Genomic DNA, 18027 nt, shown 5'->3' on the forward strand with positions numbered 1-18027 from the left:
TACGACCTGGTTGCTATCGCCGCTGCAAGACCATCACGCTTTGCGGCGGGCTCTGGTGAATACCAGTAGCAACTTAGAACCGGTCCACCAGCACGGTCCACGCCAATCCCTCTCTGGCACAGAGGATCCACCACCTGCCAGCCGAATCGTGACAGTGTGCGATATTCAAATCCAAAAAATTGATGTTGTCCTCGCTGTACTCAATAGTAAATTTGATCCCCCAATCATTGGAATTTAGGTAGGCCAAAAATGCCTCTATAGATTCCTCCGGAACCCTTCCATAGGAAGAAGAGATCGTCGATATAGCGGCGAAAGAGTTGTATATGCGTAGAAAATTCCGGTGATCCCGTAATTAATTTTTTCTCGAATGCCCCCATGAAAAGGTTGGCATAGGCCGGGGCAACCTTTGACCCCATAGCCGTACCGTTACATTGATGATAAACCTGTTTGTTGTATATAAAGTAATTATTCTCCAATATGAACTTAAGGCTTTTAATGATGAAATTCCTATGATATTCAGTAATGTCAGGATCATTCTCCAAGAATTCTTCCACACATTGGACCCCAATCTCATGGCCAATGTTGGTGTATAACGACGTGACGTCACAGGTTATCAGGTAAACCCCTGGTTCCCATCTGATGGTAAGCAGCTGTTCTATGAGCTGGGTCGAGTCACGGAGATAACTAGGTAGTGATATAACATGTTCTTGTAGATATAAATCAATGTAATGTGACAAATTACTGGTCAAACAATTAGTGTTAGATATTATCGGACGACCCGGTGGTCTGGTGATGGACTTATGGATCTTTGGCAAGAAGTAGAAATAAGGTTTATTATCATTGTTGTACTGTAAGAATTTGTGTTCATGTTTATTTAAAATGCCATCTGAGAGGCCACTGTTTATAAGTTTATTGTATTCTTCTAAGATTCTTTTGTATGGATCTTTTCCAATCTGCTTGTAAAAGTTTTTATCCGACAATATATGGAGGGACTCCTCCTCATAATATTCCAGACTCATGATGACCACCCCACCCCCTTTGTCCGCCGGGCGGATCACCAGGTTATTGTTCTTCTTCAAGCTCACCAAGGCTTCTCTCTCCTTGAAGGACAAGTTATTTTTCTTTCTTGACTTAGTTTTCCCCATTAATTTCAATTCCTCAAAGACCAGATCTTGAAAGACCTGTATATGTGGCCCTTGTGCATATATCGGATAAAAATTGGAAGGGGCTTTCACATCTTGATGTTTCACTTCATCTATCGGAGGTCCCGGAGTATGGTGGGTATCCAAATGTTCATTTGTTTCTGTTTTTAAAGCGAAGAAACGTTGGAGGGTTAATTTCCTTATGAAACGATTAAAGTCCAGGAAAAGCTGGAAATCATCGCCTTTTGATGTTGGGCAGAAGGAGAGGCCTTTGTGGAGTAGGGACATCTCATGAGGATTTAGTGTGTGTTCAGAGATGTTAAAAATTTTAGTAGTGGTGGTTTTGCTATTTGTTAGTCCCTTATTAGATACTAGTTCTGTTGTAGATGCTGAAGAACTTGTTTGTCTTTTCCTTTTCTTTCCTCCTCCTCTCCTCCCTCTACTTCTTCTATTTTTCTTTTGTTTCTGTTGTTCGTAAATATGCCCGGTATTTTCGTAGTTCTCTGTGGGCATGCAACACAAAAATCCGGGGAGGGCATGGTGGAATTGAGAGGTGGGTTTTTGGAATTGGCCAGGCCATGTTGCTCCTCAATTTCTTGGAGGAGCAATGAAATGGGAGACTTGTGGGTGTCATCAAAGGGATCACCTGGGCACTCCTCATTGCAGATAAGTCCTATCGTGTCCTCTTCCTCGTGTAGTTTTCTGTTCTTCAGAAAAGGAACTAGACATCCCTTGTTGTTCGTATTGTCAATGATGATAATGTTCCCATCAGAGGAATCCTCTATGTCGGTAGTAATTTTCCCAGAGGGTGAGATTGCCTCATGTAAAGATAGTTCAAAATCTATTAGCTGTGCAACTGGATCCTGAGAGGGCAGGGTAGTTCTAAGTTGTGTACCCAAAGGGTAACTCCTCTGCTTGAGTTTGTCATTGAGATCACTATATTTTTTAGTAAGACTTCTACTGGCTTGTAGGAATAGAGAGTTTGGTTTGTTGGCATTAGCCCTTCCATACAGATCAGAGGATCTCACTGGGGTGCTGAATCCTGTTTGAGACCCAATACCGTCTCCAGGCACGCTCTCAGTACCTGTAGTAGTAGCCTCCTGTTTGGTCTTAGTGTTTCTATTCGCATCGGGAGGTTCCCCCAGGGGATTGTTGCAATTGCCCAGGGTTCCAGTCCCTGTACCTTTTTCGGTGGTTTCCTCTGTGGTTTTTATATTTGTTATTGTAATTTCTGTTTTGGTCTTTGTTTTAGTTTCTATATTTTCCCCAGGGGTTCCCTTCCCCTGCATTTTTGGTGTTACCAGGGTTTTTGGTGCGCCTGCTGGTCTGTTCTTTGGATGGTTCCTGTATTTGGTGTTGGTATAATATTTTGTGTTGTAACCCTGGACCCCATCATCACTGTTGGTTGCCACGGGTTTGGATTGACCCCGGGTGTCCTTCTTAGTTTTATTAGTGGCCTGGGCGTTAGTTTTATTCTCATGAGATATTGTATTTTTATTAAGCGTATTCCACGCCCATGGATTCCCTTGTACATAATCCAACCGATCCCTATAAAGCTTATTAGCCTTTTTCTGAATGATCTCTCTTTCCATCTTGATTAGACGGTTATTTATGTTGTTATTAACTTTTTGATATTCCTCCAAGTGATCAAACTTAATTAACTGTTGTAACATGTAACTTATACCCTTGTTTAAATCATTACACAATGCATTACGTTTCTTACATAAAAAAAACCAAAATCTTAAAAGTACATGAGTCAATTAAATCATACCAATCACTGGTGTAGACATTGTCATTCTTAAAAGTGGACATGGATGTGATTCTGAGCCCCCTAGGGGTGATTTTTTCTTTCAAATAGATGTTTAAGAAATTGATATCAACTTGATGTTGGAGTTCTTCCTTAAGTTCATTTTCTAAGGCATTAAATAACCCCATCATTTCTTTCATTTCTTGTTTGCTGGGGGGCGCTTTAGAATCAGTCTCATCATCGTCATCACATACATTATTAACAGTACCTGTGGTTAGTTTGAGGATTAAATCCTCTCTCTGTGATTTCCGGTTGGTATAGTATTCCATTTCTCGTATATGAAGCGCTTACTATGCGCTACATTGTATCCACCCCCACCACTCAGCCTCATTTTGATTTTCTTCATTCACAAAAGTTTTTGTCTACTATGCGCTACATTTTATCCACCCCCATCACTCGCTATGGCGAGCGTCACGCATCAGCCTCTTTCTGATGCCGTGATTAACCTCCGCTGATCGGGAGTCTCCAGCGCTGCCAAATGGGCAAACATATAAATTTTATACCAAACTCCATCTAATCTTAACTTTTATATATGTATATATTCTTATGCTTTTATCACCTTTTATGTTGCATGTTATATTTTGTAATTTAAGAGTAATGTCATTGTGACCTTTCACCCGGAACCATTTTGGGTCCCGGGTATTTTAAGTGTATGTGTTTGAACCCCTTGTCATATGCCTGAAGAAGAGTCTGGCACAAGACTCGAAACTATTGTTGCGAATAAACTCCCTTTTTATTCTATGGATCTGCCTGCCTAAGATTCAGTACTCTACTAGGAGGGGAAGCGCCCGGAACCCAGTCCTCCTTTTATGTGTCCCAGGCCTTTGGTTCACATTATTCCAGACTGTATCATTGCTTTTTATCTGTCTTGTAGATCTGTTGTGTTACCAAAGTTGTACTATGGAGTCTAATAGAGCTCTGAAACATAGGGTCCACACAAGAACTGTATGAACTGTATATACTATTGATGTTAACATCTTGATACACAAAATGCTTAAAAAAAATGCTGATAAAAAAAGGCCATGAAAACTCTGTGTGTGTGTAGCCAGTCTGGACTGCTCATGGTTTCTCACACTTTTTAAGCTTTCTGTAGCAGTACTTATTGAACACTATTAAGCCTCTGCCGTACAAGCTGTAAGTCTACCATAGTACTTAGCTATTAGGGTTAAGCACAAGCCATCAGAACAATTTTAAAGGATACAATTTTCCTACAATCTTGATCATTCCTAACCCTATCATCAAAAATATTGTCTAAATGCCAAAAAAAGGTACACAGAAAGTTTAAGTTGACATTTATCATTCTAACCATCAGGTGACACACTAATGCTAGACATACGGTAACTTGAAAGTACATAAAAACATGTGAAGTGCAGCTCATAAAAATCTCCTAGTTATTCCACTTTGCAGAGAAATTTTTGTGTTGAAAGTGCAATAGGAAATGTAGTAGGAAATACAGTAGCCTCTATAGTTTGTACTATTCAATTTATCTGATATTATGACCTGGCTCTCCCTGCTCCTTTCTCACGAGGGAGTACTGTAATAGAGTAAATGTGACTGGGCTAAAAAAAATGTGTTGCTGTTCTGACAGTGCCCAATCCCACTGATCACCGAGTGGCATCAAAGTAACCTCTGATGCCGCTCAATTAACACCCAAGATGATGTGTTAATGGTGACAGCAGGATCTAGATGGTTACATGACAGGTGCTGGACCTGTTATGTCTCTAATACACTTCTCCCAGGAGACCTCTATGGCTGCCATGTGAGATCTTCTATTACAGCCAGGCAGACTGTTCTAGGAGACAGCAGATCACATAATCGTTAAAAAAATAAATTAAAAAACATTTTTTGGTCACCTTGCATTCCATAAAACATGAATTAAAGTGAATCTGACAAGCTGTTTACCCACACTAAACCTAATATACTGGGTTATAATGCGGGTGAACAGCATTACAAAAAGTCCTCACTTACTTGAACAGTAGTGGAGGCACATATCTTGAGCAGTTCCAACAACAAAGTAGAGTAGAGTTAGCAAATGGCACTGAAGGTTAGCCCGTATGGAGTGTAGATGTTCTGTTGAGCAGTTCCTCAGGTGGTTGATCCCTTTATTGGCTCTGGAAAACACTGCAGGTTGGCTCCCAGCAGAGAGATGATCATCTGGCCCAACTTGAGGTCCACAAAGACAGACTGCCAAGGGGCCCTGGAAAATGATTATTACCTTAGTAATAGAAGTAAGTAAGTCAGGTCACAATTAAGCCCTTACACAAGAAATCTGTAGTCATCAGCATAGTAGCCTGTACCAGTACATGCAATCCTTGTTGCCAAAGCAACTATAAGTTCCCAATTAATGGCCAATTGGACAATTGGCCTTTTGGGGGCTTCCAATTCTACACAGTGCACTTTTCGGTAAAATTGAACCTTATCTTTATTCTGTAGGTCCATACGATTAAAATGATACCTTACTTATATAGGTTTTATTTTGTTTTACTTCTTTTAAAAAATTATAACTATTTGTACGAAAATTAGCATGTTTAATAATGTCCTCTTCTGGGCGTGGCTCGAACATGGCGCTGTGAGGACGTGCTGTGCGAGAGCTCCCGGCCAGCACTCCTCATTACCTAGGAAAAGGGCACTCATTTATGGGGAAATCCACTAAAAAATCCAAGAAGAGGACCTCCTCAGGTCCCCCGTCCCCCAAACGTGACTTGACCGGATATTTCACCAGATCCCAGCCAGCGAGAAGTGGATCGGTGCTGAACGCTCCCATGGCGGCTTCTCCTGCATCGCGGCCTGTGCCGCCACCCGCTCTGACCTCTCTTCCTCCCTCAGCTGCAACAGGATTACCCCCTCCAGCCAGCCTGTCTGCCGCAATCACCCTGCACCACCCTGACAGACCTCCTGTGAGCTCCGGAGGCACAGGCTCTCCTCCTCCACGCGCTTGGGACCCAGGTGCGAGCGCCCAAGATGGCGGACGGGCCTCCGGGTCCCCATGCACACAGGCGGCTGCTGCGCTGCCTGATGCCTGTGCTGTCTCACCTCCGGTGCATTCGCCTGCAGGCTCCCGTGAGGCTGACTCCGGGCAAGTTCCATCTCCGGGCGGGGGAGCCGCCACTACGGTGCCGCTTCATCAGATGAGTGCGGCGCAGCTGCCGGCCCGTCCACCCCATGCTCTCCTCTCCTTCCCAGCACCAGAATGCCCACAACTTAAGCACCTTGCAGGGGGCAAGGGGGGTTAAGGACCACACATTTGCAAGGCCCCATGATGGCTCTACTGTTGGAGGGGGTACCTGGTCGGGACGTGAAACCCACCCCTCCTGCGACTGTTCTCACAGGCCTCTGCTGCTACTGGGGTACACGGCTCTCCCTCCCTTGTCTGGCACCTGCCCCTACCTCAGGGGTGCCTCACAGCGGCAGCCCAGCTCCATTATCCCTCTGCAGCTCTTCCTGGAATCCCCCTGGGCCTGCGGCCCTCCTCCTTCCAAGAGACGCACTTCAAGGTAGGACATATTCCCTCCTTTACCAACAGATTTTACCCCACCTGGTTTCAAGCTGATAACACTGACTCTGGCTCGAAAGGAGTGGCCGTAGCCATACATAAATCCCTAGCCCACCAAGTTCTCTCATTCACCACTGAACCCTTGGCCCGATACTTAATCCTGTCACTCACCCTGGGAGGTCGTGAATTCACTATCATCAATGCTTATGTCCCTAACCAGGGCCAAGTTGAGTTCCTGCTCTCGCTGGTCGACATCGCCCTCCCCCTGATTCGAGGTACTGTTTTACTCTGCGGGGATCTCAACTTGACCCTAAATCCCACTATACACAATTCCTCGGGCCGTTCGGGCCTCTCCTACGCCTCCATCAAAAAAGTCAAACGCTCCTTAGCCCTGCTGCAGCTGTGCGCTTCTTACATCCTTCTGACCGTGACTATAGTTTCTACTCCCCCCCCCCCCAATAATTCTTATAGCTGTATAGATCATATCTTAGTACAACACAGCTCCCTTCCTTGGCTGACTTCAGCATCAATTGGCCACATTCTGTGGTCTGATCACGCACCTGTATATTGCTTGCTCTCGGTGCCCTCCCTGACTCGTTCTGCGTGGTCTTGGGGGCTGAATGAATCCCTGCTCCTGGACACGGTGTGCGCTACTGATCTCACACAGACTGTGGCTGACTTTGTCGTGGATCATGCCAATGACCCTACACCACCCCGTCCCGTTGGGAGGCCCTAAAATGTGTCCTTAGGGGGGTGCTAATACGCCATGGGGCCCGCCATGGGGCCCGCCTATAACGCCAGAAAGCTCACGACTTGCGCTCTGCCCTTTCTAAAGTTTCCTCCCTCGAACTGGCCCATAAGCGGTCTCTCTCCACTCCGGTCCTTCGGGACCTCGAGCTTGCCATATTAGAGGTGAGGCGTCTTCTGGAGGCCTCTTGGGGCCGCCTAGTACAAGCCGGCCGTAGCAAATTTTATGAATACGGCAACAAGAGTGGCTGCATGTTGGCCAGGGCGCTGCGCACCCGGCTTGCCCAGTCCCACATCCCCTGTATCAAATCCCCTTCTGGATCACTAGTCCGCACCACTGCAGACATTCTTTCTGTGTTTCACACCTTTTTCTCTGAGCTCTACAACCTTCCTCCATCTTCGACCACCCCGTCCTCTCCCTCCCCTCCTACACCGCCCGCTTTCCGCTCCCTCTCCCCGGAACAGTTAGACAGCTTGGAGGCTCCTTTCTTGGCCGAGGAGTTATCCCGGGTGATCAAGGACCTTCCAGGGGGCAAGAGCCCGGGCCCCGATGGATATACAGCCCGTTTCTACAAGTCGCTAGAATCCTCTCTCTTGCCCCTCTTGCTATCTGCTTTTATCTCTATTTCCTCTACCTCCCCTTTCCCGCCTGATTCTACTCTGGCACACTTGGTAGTTACCCCAAACCAGGGAAAGATCCACCAACCTGTAGTAGCTACTGCCCCATATCCTTACTGAACGTGCACCTGAAGATTTATTCCAAACTCTTGGCCAATCGCTTGAACACCGCCCTGCCCTCCTTAATTCATTTGGACCAGGTGGGTTTTGTGCCAGGGAGGGAAGCCAGGGACAACACACTTAAAACCTTAGATCTCATTCATTATGCTCGGTCACAAGGGGTCCCTTTGATGGTCTTGTCCCTAGACGCCGAAAAGGCCTTTGATCGCGTGTCCTGGCCCTCCCTGGCACAAACTCTATATCGCATTGGACTGGGTCCTGTTTTCACTGCCAAAATAGTTGCACTTTACAGGTCGCCTTCGGCCCGTTTAAAAATCAATGGGTCCCTGTCCTCCCCCTTCCACATCCGTAATGGAACCAGACAGGGCTGCCCCCTTTCGCCCTTGTTATACGTTCTGGTAATGGAACACCGCCTCTCCTCCATTCGGGCCGACCCCGATATCCAGGGTCTTGAGATTGGCGGGCATGTTTACAAATGTTCGTCTTTTGCCGACGATCTCCTAGTATATCTCACTAACCCACTAATTTCTCTCCCGAACCTGAGTTTGGCCGCTGGTCCAATTTTAAAATCAATTATTCTAAATCTGAGGCGCTGGGTGTTTCATTGACAAACCATGATCTACATACCCTTCACTCATCCTTTCCTTTCACGTGGCCTTCTCGGGGCATAACCTACCTGGACATTATCATCCCTGCTGACTTTTCCACTCTATTCTCCCTTAACTTCTCCACTTTGCTTACCCGAATCCGCTCTGACCTGTCAGCCTGGAATCGTGGGGAGTTCTGCTGGTTTGGACGGATAACCATACTGAAGATGACCATTATGCCTCATTTGTTATACTTGCTTCAAACCCTCCCAATACATATACCCGCTGTATTCTGGGTGCATCTTCATAGGTGCTTTGGCTCTTTTGTGTAGATGTCCTCCCGTCCCAGGATTAGCAGGCTTTCCCTTTCTCAAAAAAAGTTGTCAGGTGGTGTGGGTCTCCCGGAAAGCAAACTGTATTACTTGGCCTGCGCTCATGCTCGGGTTCTGGACTGGTTCCACAACCAAGATCGCAAGTTGTGGGTGAAGCTTGCCCAAGCCCTTTGCCCCCGCACCCTCTCTACGCTTCCCTGGATTTGGTCTCCCACACTCCCAGACACCGTACCTCTTTCTTTCTCTACCAAACATACCTTAGCCTCTCTTCACACTGCCAGACGAGTATGCTCCCTTGACTGTACGTGTCCTTTGCTCCCAGTCTCAGGCCATCCGGATTTCCCCCCTGGCTGGTCCTCGGAGGGTAGCTTTCTGGATGCCTCTCTGGGGCGCCCAATGCGCCTCTGCCATGTCTTAGCAGATGGGACCCTTAAACCCTTGGGGGAGCTTAGTGAATCTTGGCCGGTTTCCCGACGGGCCTTATTCGAATATCTTCAGCTCAAACACTTTCACTCCTCAATACGGGATACCCTCTCAGCACCGCGCTCCTTGACCCCATTTGAACAGACTTGCATGGCCTCCTCCTGCCCCTGGCACGCAATCTCCCTCTTGTATGCCCTCCTTCTCTCACCTAGGTCGCAAGCCCTCCCATCCTATTGTGCGGCATGGGAGGCCGAGCTGGGCCGCCAGTTCTCGCTGGAAGAGTGGTCTCGATGTTTTTACCTGACCCACAAGGCGGTTGTGGCCACCAAAGCCCAAGAGACCAGTTTAAAAATGTTATCACGCTGGTATCATGTGCCATCAATTCTTCACCGCTGGTACCCCTCGATCCCTGATACTTGCTGGAGATGTGGTGCTGCCGGGGGCACGATGACACATATCTGGTGGAGCTGCCCAGCCTTGGCCCCCTTCTGGCAATTAACCCCTTAAGGACGCAGGATGTAAATGTACGTCCTGGTGAGGTGGTACTTAACGCACCAGGACGTACATTTCCGTCCTAAGCATAACCGCGGGCATCGGAGCGATGCCCGTGTCATGCGCTGCTGATCGCAGCCAGGGACCCGCCGGCAATGGCCGACGCCCGCGATCTCGCGGGCGTCCGCCATTAACCCCTTAGGTGCCGGGATCAATACAGATCCCGGCATCTGCGGCAGTTCGCGATTTAAATGAACGATCGGATCGCCCGCAGCGCTGCTGCGGGGATCCGATCGTTCATAACGCCGCACGGAGGTCCCCTCTCCTTCCTTCGTGCGGCTCCCGGCGTCTCCTGCTCTGGTCTGTGATCGAGCAGACCAGAGCAGGAGATGACCGATAATACTGATCTGTTCTATGTCCTATACATAGAACAGATCAGTATTAGCAATCATGGTATTGCTATGAATAGTCCCCTATGGGGACTATTCAAGTGTAAAAAAAAAATGTAACAAAATGTAAAAGTAAAAGTAAAAAAAAAGTGAAAAATCCCCTCCCCCAATAAAAAGTAAAACGTCCGTTTTTTCCTATTTTACCGCCAAAAAGCGTAAAAAACATTTTTTATAGACATATTTGGTATCGCCGCGTGCGTAAATGTCCGAACTATTAAAATAAAATGTTAATGATCCCGTACGGTGAATGGCGTGAACGAAAAAAAATAAAAAAAGTCCAAAATTTCTCCTTTTTTATACATTTTATTAAAAAAAAAATTATAAAAAATATATTAAAAGTTTTTTATATGCAAATGTGGTATCAAAAAAAAGTACAGATCATGGCGCAAAAAATGAGCCCCCATACTGCCACTTATACGGAAAAATAAAAAAGTTAGAGGTCATCAAAATAAAGGGATTATAAACGTACTAATTTGGTTAAAAAGTTTGTGATTTTTTTTAAGCGCAACAAGAATATAAAAGTATGTAATAATGGGTATCATTTTAATCGTATTGACCCTCAGAATAAAGAACACATGTCATTTTTACCATAAATTGTACGGCGTGAAAACAAAACCTTCCAAAATTAGCAAAATTGCGTTTTTCGTTTTAATTTCCCCACAAAAATAGTGTTTTTTGGTTGCGCCATACATTTTATGATATAATGAGTGATGTCATTACAAAGGACAACTGGTCGCGCAAAAAACAAGCCCTCATACTAGTCTGTGGATGAAAATATAAAAGAGTTATGATTTTTAGAAGGCGAGGAGGAAAAAATGAAAACGTAAAAATTAAATTGTCTGAGTCCTTAAAGGGGTGGTCCAGTGGTGAAAAACTTATCCCCTATCCTAAGGATAGGGGATAAGTTTGAGATCGCGGGGGGTCCGACCGCTGGGGCCCCCTGCGATCTCTCTGTACGGGGCCCCGGCTCTCCGCCGAGATAGCGGGTGTCGACCCCCGCACGAGGCGGCGGCCGACACGCCCCCTCAATACATCTCTATGGCAGAGCCGGAGATTGCCGAAGGCAGCGCTTCGGCTCTGCCATAGAGTTGTATTGAGGGGGCGTGTCGGCCGCCGCCTCGTGCGGAGGTCGACACGCCCCCTTCCAGCGGGCTGTCGGGGCTCCGTACAGGAGATCGCGGGGGGCCCCAGGGGTCGGACCCCCCGCGATCTGCAACTTATCCCCTATCCTTAGGATAGGGGATAAGTTGCTCACCACTGAATCACCACTGGACTACTCCTTTAAGGCCAAAATGGGCTGAGTCCTTAAGGGGTTAATTCTCTCCATTACCCACAGGCATTGCTGTTCCCCCCGACCCTAGTGCAGTGCTGCTATTTATGCTCCCCATGACTGCCCCTAAATATAAACGATCGCTTTTGAGGCATCTTCTTCAGGCGGCCAAGACAGTCATCCCTCGCCATTGGCGCTCTGCAGATGCCCCGACTGTGGGAGAGTGGGTGGCCGAAGTGGCCTCCATTCAACATATGGAGGAGCTTCTGGCTGTCTCCCCCTCTGACTCCACCCGCTATTTCTCTACATGGAATCCCTGGACCACCTATTGCTCCTCAGATGCCTACCGATTGGGGTCCTTCGCTACTGCTTAGGTCCCTCTGCCCCCTCCTTCTCTCTCCTTGACCTCTGTTCTCTAATCTCTTGGCTTTTACTTTCTTTACCCTTATTATTTGCTTCCCTTCCTCCTATTTGTATATGCTTATTGCTACCGTTTCTGTTGTCTGTAGCTCTTGTATCCTTCTTCTGGTTTCCCTTTAGTCCCATCATCATTGTTGTCCTTCCTTTTTTATGATTTCTTCTGCTCTTCTGAGCTACTCCTCTAATCCACTACATCTCCCCTTTCCTTTAGCTCACTTGTTATTGTTATTTTATTCCCCTCATCCAATTGCGATCCGTATTACCATGCTCTTTGTCCTTTTTGTCTGTTAAAATTTCAATAAAGCTTTGTTGAATTATTTTTTGCACCATGATTTGAAGTTTTTATCGGTACCATTTTTGTTTTTATGGGACTTTTTGATCACTTCTCATACATTTTTTTAGGGTACACAACGTGACCAAAAATACGCAATTCTGGACTTTGGACCGTGTGGTTTAATAAACGTTATATTTTTATAGTTTGGATATTTACGCACATGGCGATACCACGTTTTTTTTTACGTATACGGGTCCACGGGACCACCCGCTATGACCACCCGCTATGACCCGTATAAGGGATAATTTTTTGGGTTGTGATTTGAAGTTTTTATCGGTACCATTTTTGATGGGACTTTTTGATCACTTTTCATACATTTTTTTAGGGTATACAACGTGACAAAAATTACATAATTCTGGACTTCGGTATTTAATTAACGTTATACTTTTTTAGTTTGGACATTTTACGCATATGTTTATGTCTTATGTATACAGGTCCGCGGGACCACCCGCTATGACCTGCTCTCATCTCCTGAGTGCAGGTCATATAAGGGGGGCCTGCAAGTACACCCTTTGTCCTTGAAGTTAAAGGGGAACTCCACCCCTAGACATCTTATCCCCTATTCAAAGGATAGGGGATAAGATGTCTGATCGCTAGAGTCCTGTCGCAATCTCGACTGCGGCACCCCGCTGTCATCACTGCACGCAAACTCGCTCTGTGCGTAATAACGGGCGATACAGGGGCCGGAGCATTGTGACGTCACGGCTTCACCCCCTCGTGACGTCACAGCCCGCCCCCTCCCATAGACTTGCATTGAGGGGGCGAGCCATGACGTCACAAGGGGGTGAAGCTGTGATGTCACGATGCTCCGGCCCCTGTATCACCAGTCATTACGCACAGAGCAAGTTTGCTCTGTACAATGATGACAGCAGGGTGCCGCAGCCGAGATAGTGGGGGTCCCCAGCGGCAGGACCCCAGCGATCAGACATCTTATCCCCTATCCAAAGGAAAGGGGATAAGATGTCTAGGAGCAGAGTACCCCTTTAATATAATTTGTGCAACTCCAACTAACTGCGTATATTCAGAAATTATGCAAACATTGTAAATAATGCTGCTGTGCTGCTTAATTTGGATAATCCCCTAAATGCAGATAAGACCTTAAAAATTAGACATCAGACCTGACTTTATAGCATAGCATAGACCCTCCTCAAAATTCACACTACAGATTTAATCCCTCAATTTACATATCAATTCCTCTTCATCTTTGGGCATTGCTGCACAGTCCTGATGGTGGCCAAGGAGGAGCCAGACCTGATGAAGAAGAGTTATACATAATATTGGCCATTATCTACACCCCAATGACTCGCACCTTTCCATGTTTGAGTTGTGCTGACCTGAAAAAACACGCCGCACTCAACTGCCCTACTATTTTGCACAAAAAAAAATGCCAAGTGGGTTTGGTGTTTTTTAAATCCCTAGTGCTGAGACACCGACAGATCAAAACTTTTAACATGTCTTTGTTACTTGTCTACAGTTTTTTTGATTGATGGTCTATCCTTAGGATAGGTCAACAATATCTGATTGGTGGAGATCTGACACCACATACACAGTGAAAGGAACTGGACACAGACAACTCCCCCTGAGGAAGCTCGGCATTGAGCGAAACGTTTGTTGGGGTTTATGCAGAAGGTGGTAAGGCATGCTTGTATGGTATTTTGCTGGGAATTTTCTGTATTATGCTCTGTCTCCTTTCTAAGTTTGCCTTTCTTTGACTGCACTATGCACTTTATGGATGTACTTGCACATATATATGAATTGAGAATAAGCTATTGATTATTTACTATTATGTAATTTACTCTGCCTTCCTCCATTCTGATTTCTTGTATGTACTGATTTTGGTGCCTATTAATGTCAATTCAATTTTTTAATATATGGATATTTTCAATAAAGACTTGTGTGATTCATTTATGTCTGGTGGTAGTGTTATAATTTGGGGTGGTTTTGTTACTTTACACTACACAGATATGTGTTGGTTATTCTAGGACAATTGTTTCTTTTGTTGGAGGCACATTATGTAGAGAGTTAACCCCTTAAGGACCAGGCCAATTTTTTTTTTTTGCACGTTCGTTTTTCCCTCTTCCCCTTCTAAAAACCATAACACTTTCAATTTTTTACCTACAGACCCATATAAGGGCTTGTTTTTTCTGTCACCAATGTACTTTGTAATGACATCATTTATCATATCATGATTACAAGGATACCCAATTCATATAAGTTTTATTTTACTACTTAAAAACTACATGCACCAAAATTAGTATGCTTATAATTGTCCTCTTCTGACTTTTTCCGCATACAGTGATGTATGAAGGTAAATTTTTTTGCACTGTGGTCTGTTTTCATCTGTACCATTTTTGTTTTTGAGGTATGGGGTGTGATGCAGGGCAGATAGAATCACCCTAGGGACAGATGGCATTAACCCCTTGTATTCATGATACCAGGGTGGGGTTTATCTTCAATACCACCCGAAGGTATACCGCTGGATCCTGGGCTAGGCACGGGGGCAATAATGACTCCAATGCCAAGTTAGGAATAATGGTAGCTTTACTGAGGTTAGACAGGTGGAAAAGTCTATACAGTTCAGCCGGGCCCACTGAGGTGACCAGTGACTCAGAGACCTTAAGGGCTTGCTGGGACTTGTAATAGATGGGGTCAATTTAATGCAGGCAACATTGACTTGACAAATGATGACTGTGACTGACTTGACTTGTGACTGATGACTGACAAGACTGTGACTGGTGCTTACTTGCAAGTTTATAGCTTGTGGTTGCAGACTGGACTTGAGGCCTCCTATAACTATGGACACACACTTAGGCTCGACTTGACTGGTCCTCAGCAGGAAGCAAGAGCTCTAAGCTCCAAGAGCGAGAAGCTAGCTCCACCCAGGGCTTATATGGGGGAGACTAGCAGGGAGCCCATAGGTCACTCTTGAGATCACCTGGTCACTGGTATCTCCTGGGTAACAACCACATGACATAACTCTTCAAGATACAACACATATAACACAACAACTCTTAAAGATACGGTAACGCCGAGCGTTACGGGTCCAGCGGCTTCCCCGGAGCGCTCGCAGCGTTCTGCTAACAGCAGCGCTCCGGTCTCTGTCTCTGACCGCGAGCGCTGCTGTGTTCGTGCTGGCGGGGACGCGATCCGCGTGGCGGGTCAGGCCCGCTCGCGGATCGTGCCCCGTTCTACTCACCCTCCTCCTCCGGTGTCTGTCTCTTCCCGGCGCGCGCGGCCCCGCTCCCTAGGGCACGCACGACGGCTTTCTAAGATTTAAAGGGCCAGCGCACCGCTAATTGGTGCCTGGTCCAATTAGTTCATTCACCTCCCTACACCATATAAACCCACTTCCTCTTCCTGTCCCTGCCAGATCTTGTTGCCTTGTGCCCTGTGAAAGCATTATAGTGTGTTCCATAGCCTGTGTACCCAGACCTTCTGCTGTTGCCCCTGACTACGAACCTCGCTTCCTGCCCTGACCTTCTGCAACGTCTGACCTCGCCTCTGTCTAGTCCTTGTGTACCGCGCCAGTCTCAGCTGCCAGAGAGGTCGAGTCGCTACTGGGGAACACGACCTGGTAGTTACCGCCGCAGCAAGTCCATCCCGCTTTGCGGCGGGCTCTGGTGAACACCAGTAACTGCTTAGAACCGATTCCCCAGTACGACCCGCGTCATCGCCTCTCTGGCACAGAGGATCCATCTCCAGTGTCCTCACCAGCCGCTAGTCCGGACCCTGACAGATACAATACATGTACATGTACGCCATCAACCGTGCAATTTAACATTATATTTTACATCCACAGCATTGCCACATTTACACATGCGGCGGTACCACATATGTTTATGTCTATTTTTGATTACATTATTTTATTTAAAAAATGGGAAAAGAGGGTGATTAAAATTTTTATTAGGGGAGGGGCTTATTCACATTCACTAACTTTTTTTTTTTGCACTTTTTACTTATTTTTTAGTCCCCTATATTTGGCCATTGTTCAATGCATACACAGTTTAATGCTGAGCTTTGGCTCAGCATTGATCAGTGTTATCAGTGCTCTGCTGCTGTAGCCTGCCATGGCTGGCTGGGGACATTAGAGCATCGATCAGATGGCGAGGAGGCAGGTTTTGATTGGGACCCGCGATTGCACCACAGATGTCCCGTCAGCTCCCTGAGCTAACCAGCAATGTTAAATCCTGCATTTAGACACCGCAATCAACCTTGATCCTGGCGTCTAATAGGTTAATTCCGGGCATTTGCCCAATCAGTGATGTCCATCATTTACCGTGGGTCCTGGCTGCTGATAGCAACCTGGACCCACGGGGTATGAAGAGCTGAGCATGCTTCAAATTGCGGTAATGGGGCTAAGTTGTTTAGGCTATATTCACATTGCCCTCGTGCTCCATCCCGTTCAGGGTTTTTTTTTTTTTTTTGCGCCAAACAGCCCCAAAATGGGTCGACGCACAACTGACCCCACCAGGTCATCACTGGTCCCAATGGATACCATTGGCTAGAATAGGGTCCGACAAAATTTCTGATGGAGCTCTGTATATTGGAGAACATTGGCAATGTGAAAGAGGCCTTTCATCAGTGGTCTCCAAAGTGTGGACCTTAAAATGTTGCAAAACTACAACTCTCAGCATGCCAGGAAAGCGGCATGTTGGGAGTTATAGTTTTACAAAATCTGGTGGCTCACAGGTAGGGTTGCCACCTGGACGGTATTTTGGCAACTTTGTGGTTATTCTTATATTACAAATACTGGCAATGCAATGGCCGGTATTTATCCAACCAATCCTCCAACTCCCGGAATGTTGTACCATATACTATACCAGTGTTTCCCAACCAGAGCACCTCCAGCTGTTGCAAAACTACAACACCAAGCATCCAGGGGTGCCTCCAGCTATTGCAAAACTACAACTCCCAGCATGCCCGGACAGCCAACGGCTGTCCGGGCATGCTGGGAATTGTAGTTTTGCAACAGCTGGATGCACCCCTGGATGCTTGGTGTTGTATGTTTGCAACAGCTGGAGGCACCCCTGGTTGGGAAACACTGACATATACTATATACCACTAAATAGTCCAAACTGCTGGGAGTTGTAGTTTTGCAACAGCTTGAGGCACCCCTGGATGCTTGGTGTTGTAGTTTTGACACAGCTGGAGGCACCCCTGGTTGGGAAACACTGACATATACTATATACCACTATATAGTCCAAACTGCTGGGAGTTGTAGTTTTCATTTGGGGCAGCTGCTGGGCCACAGGCTGTATCAGGGCATGCTGGGAGTTGTACTTAGTAACTAACTGTAACTCCCATATTTAATTTAAAGAAAAAGCATACAAAAAGTCACATCAAAACCAAAATGGTAGCGTTAAAAACTACAGATCGGGGCGCAAAAAATTTGCCTCACACATCCCCGTATAAGGAGAAATAAAAAAAAGTTATATGGGTCAAAATAGGACAAAATTTTCCCTGCATATGTATATTCTGTGATGTCATGCATTTATAATTAATTATGCAAATTAGCATGGCCAGCATTTTTTTTTTTTTGCAAGAAAGGTGGAAACCCTTTTCACAGGCAAGGGCTGTTGGGGCATGCTGGGAGTTGCAGTTTTGTGACATATGGAGGTCCGCACAAAGTGCATGTAAAAATCACTTCTTCCTATGTATGGAGGTCAGCTGGTGCAGGTCTTATGAAGTACACCTCCATCAACTCACATTAGGATATATCTGCAGTGTCTTCCAACATCAATGGCATTACAGAGCACTGGCATTGTTTATGTATACGCGTGACGTGCAAGATGG

The 18027-nt window shown here is 46.1% G+C and overlaps 1 long non-coding RNA gene across 1 annotated transcript in view; it reads right to left on the reverse strand.

Annotated features, from left to right (window-relative positions):
- The window catches only part of LOC130283868 (uncharacterized), a 63189-nt gene that overhangs the window by 44956 nt on the left and 206 nt on the right, over nucleotides 1–18027 (reverse strand). The window contains exon 2 of the long non-coding RNA XR_008846870.1: nucleotides 4918–5146. This is a non-coding gene — a long non-coding RNA (uncharacterized LOC130283868). The remainder of the gene's footprint in view (nucleotides 1–4917; nucleotides 5147–18027) is intronic.

Source organism: Hyla sarda, chromosome 8 (assembly GCF_029499605.1).
Source record: "Hyla sarda isolate aHylSar1 chromosome 8, aHylSar1.hap1, whole genome shotgun sequence".
Lineage (NCBI taxonomy): Eukaryota > Metazoa > Chordata > Amphibia > Anura > Hylidae > Hyla > Hyla sarda.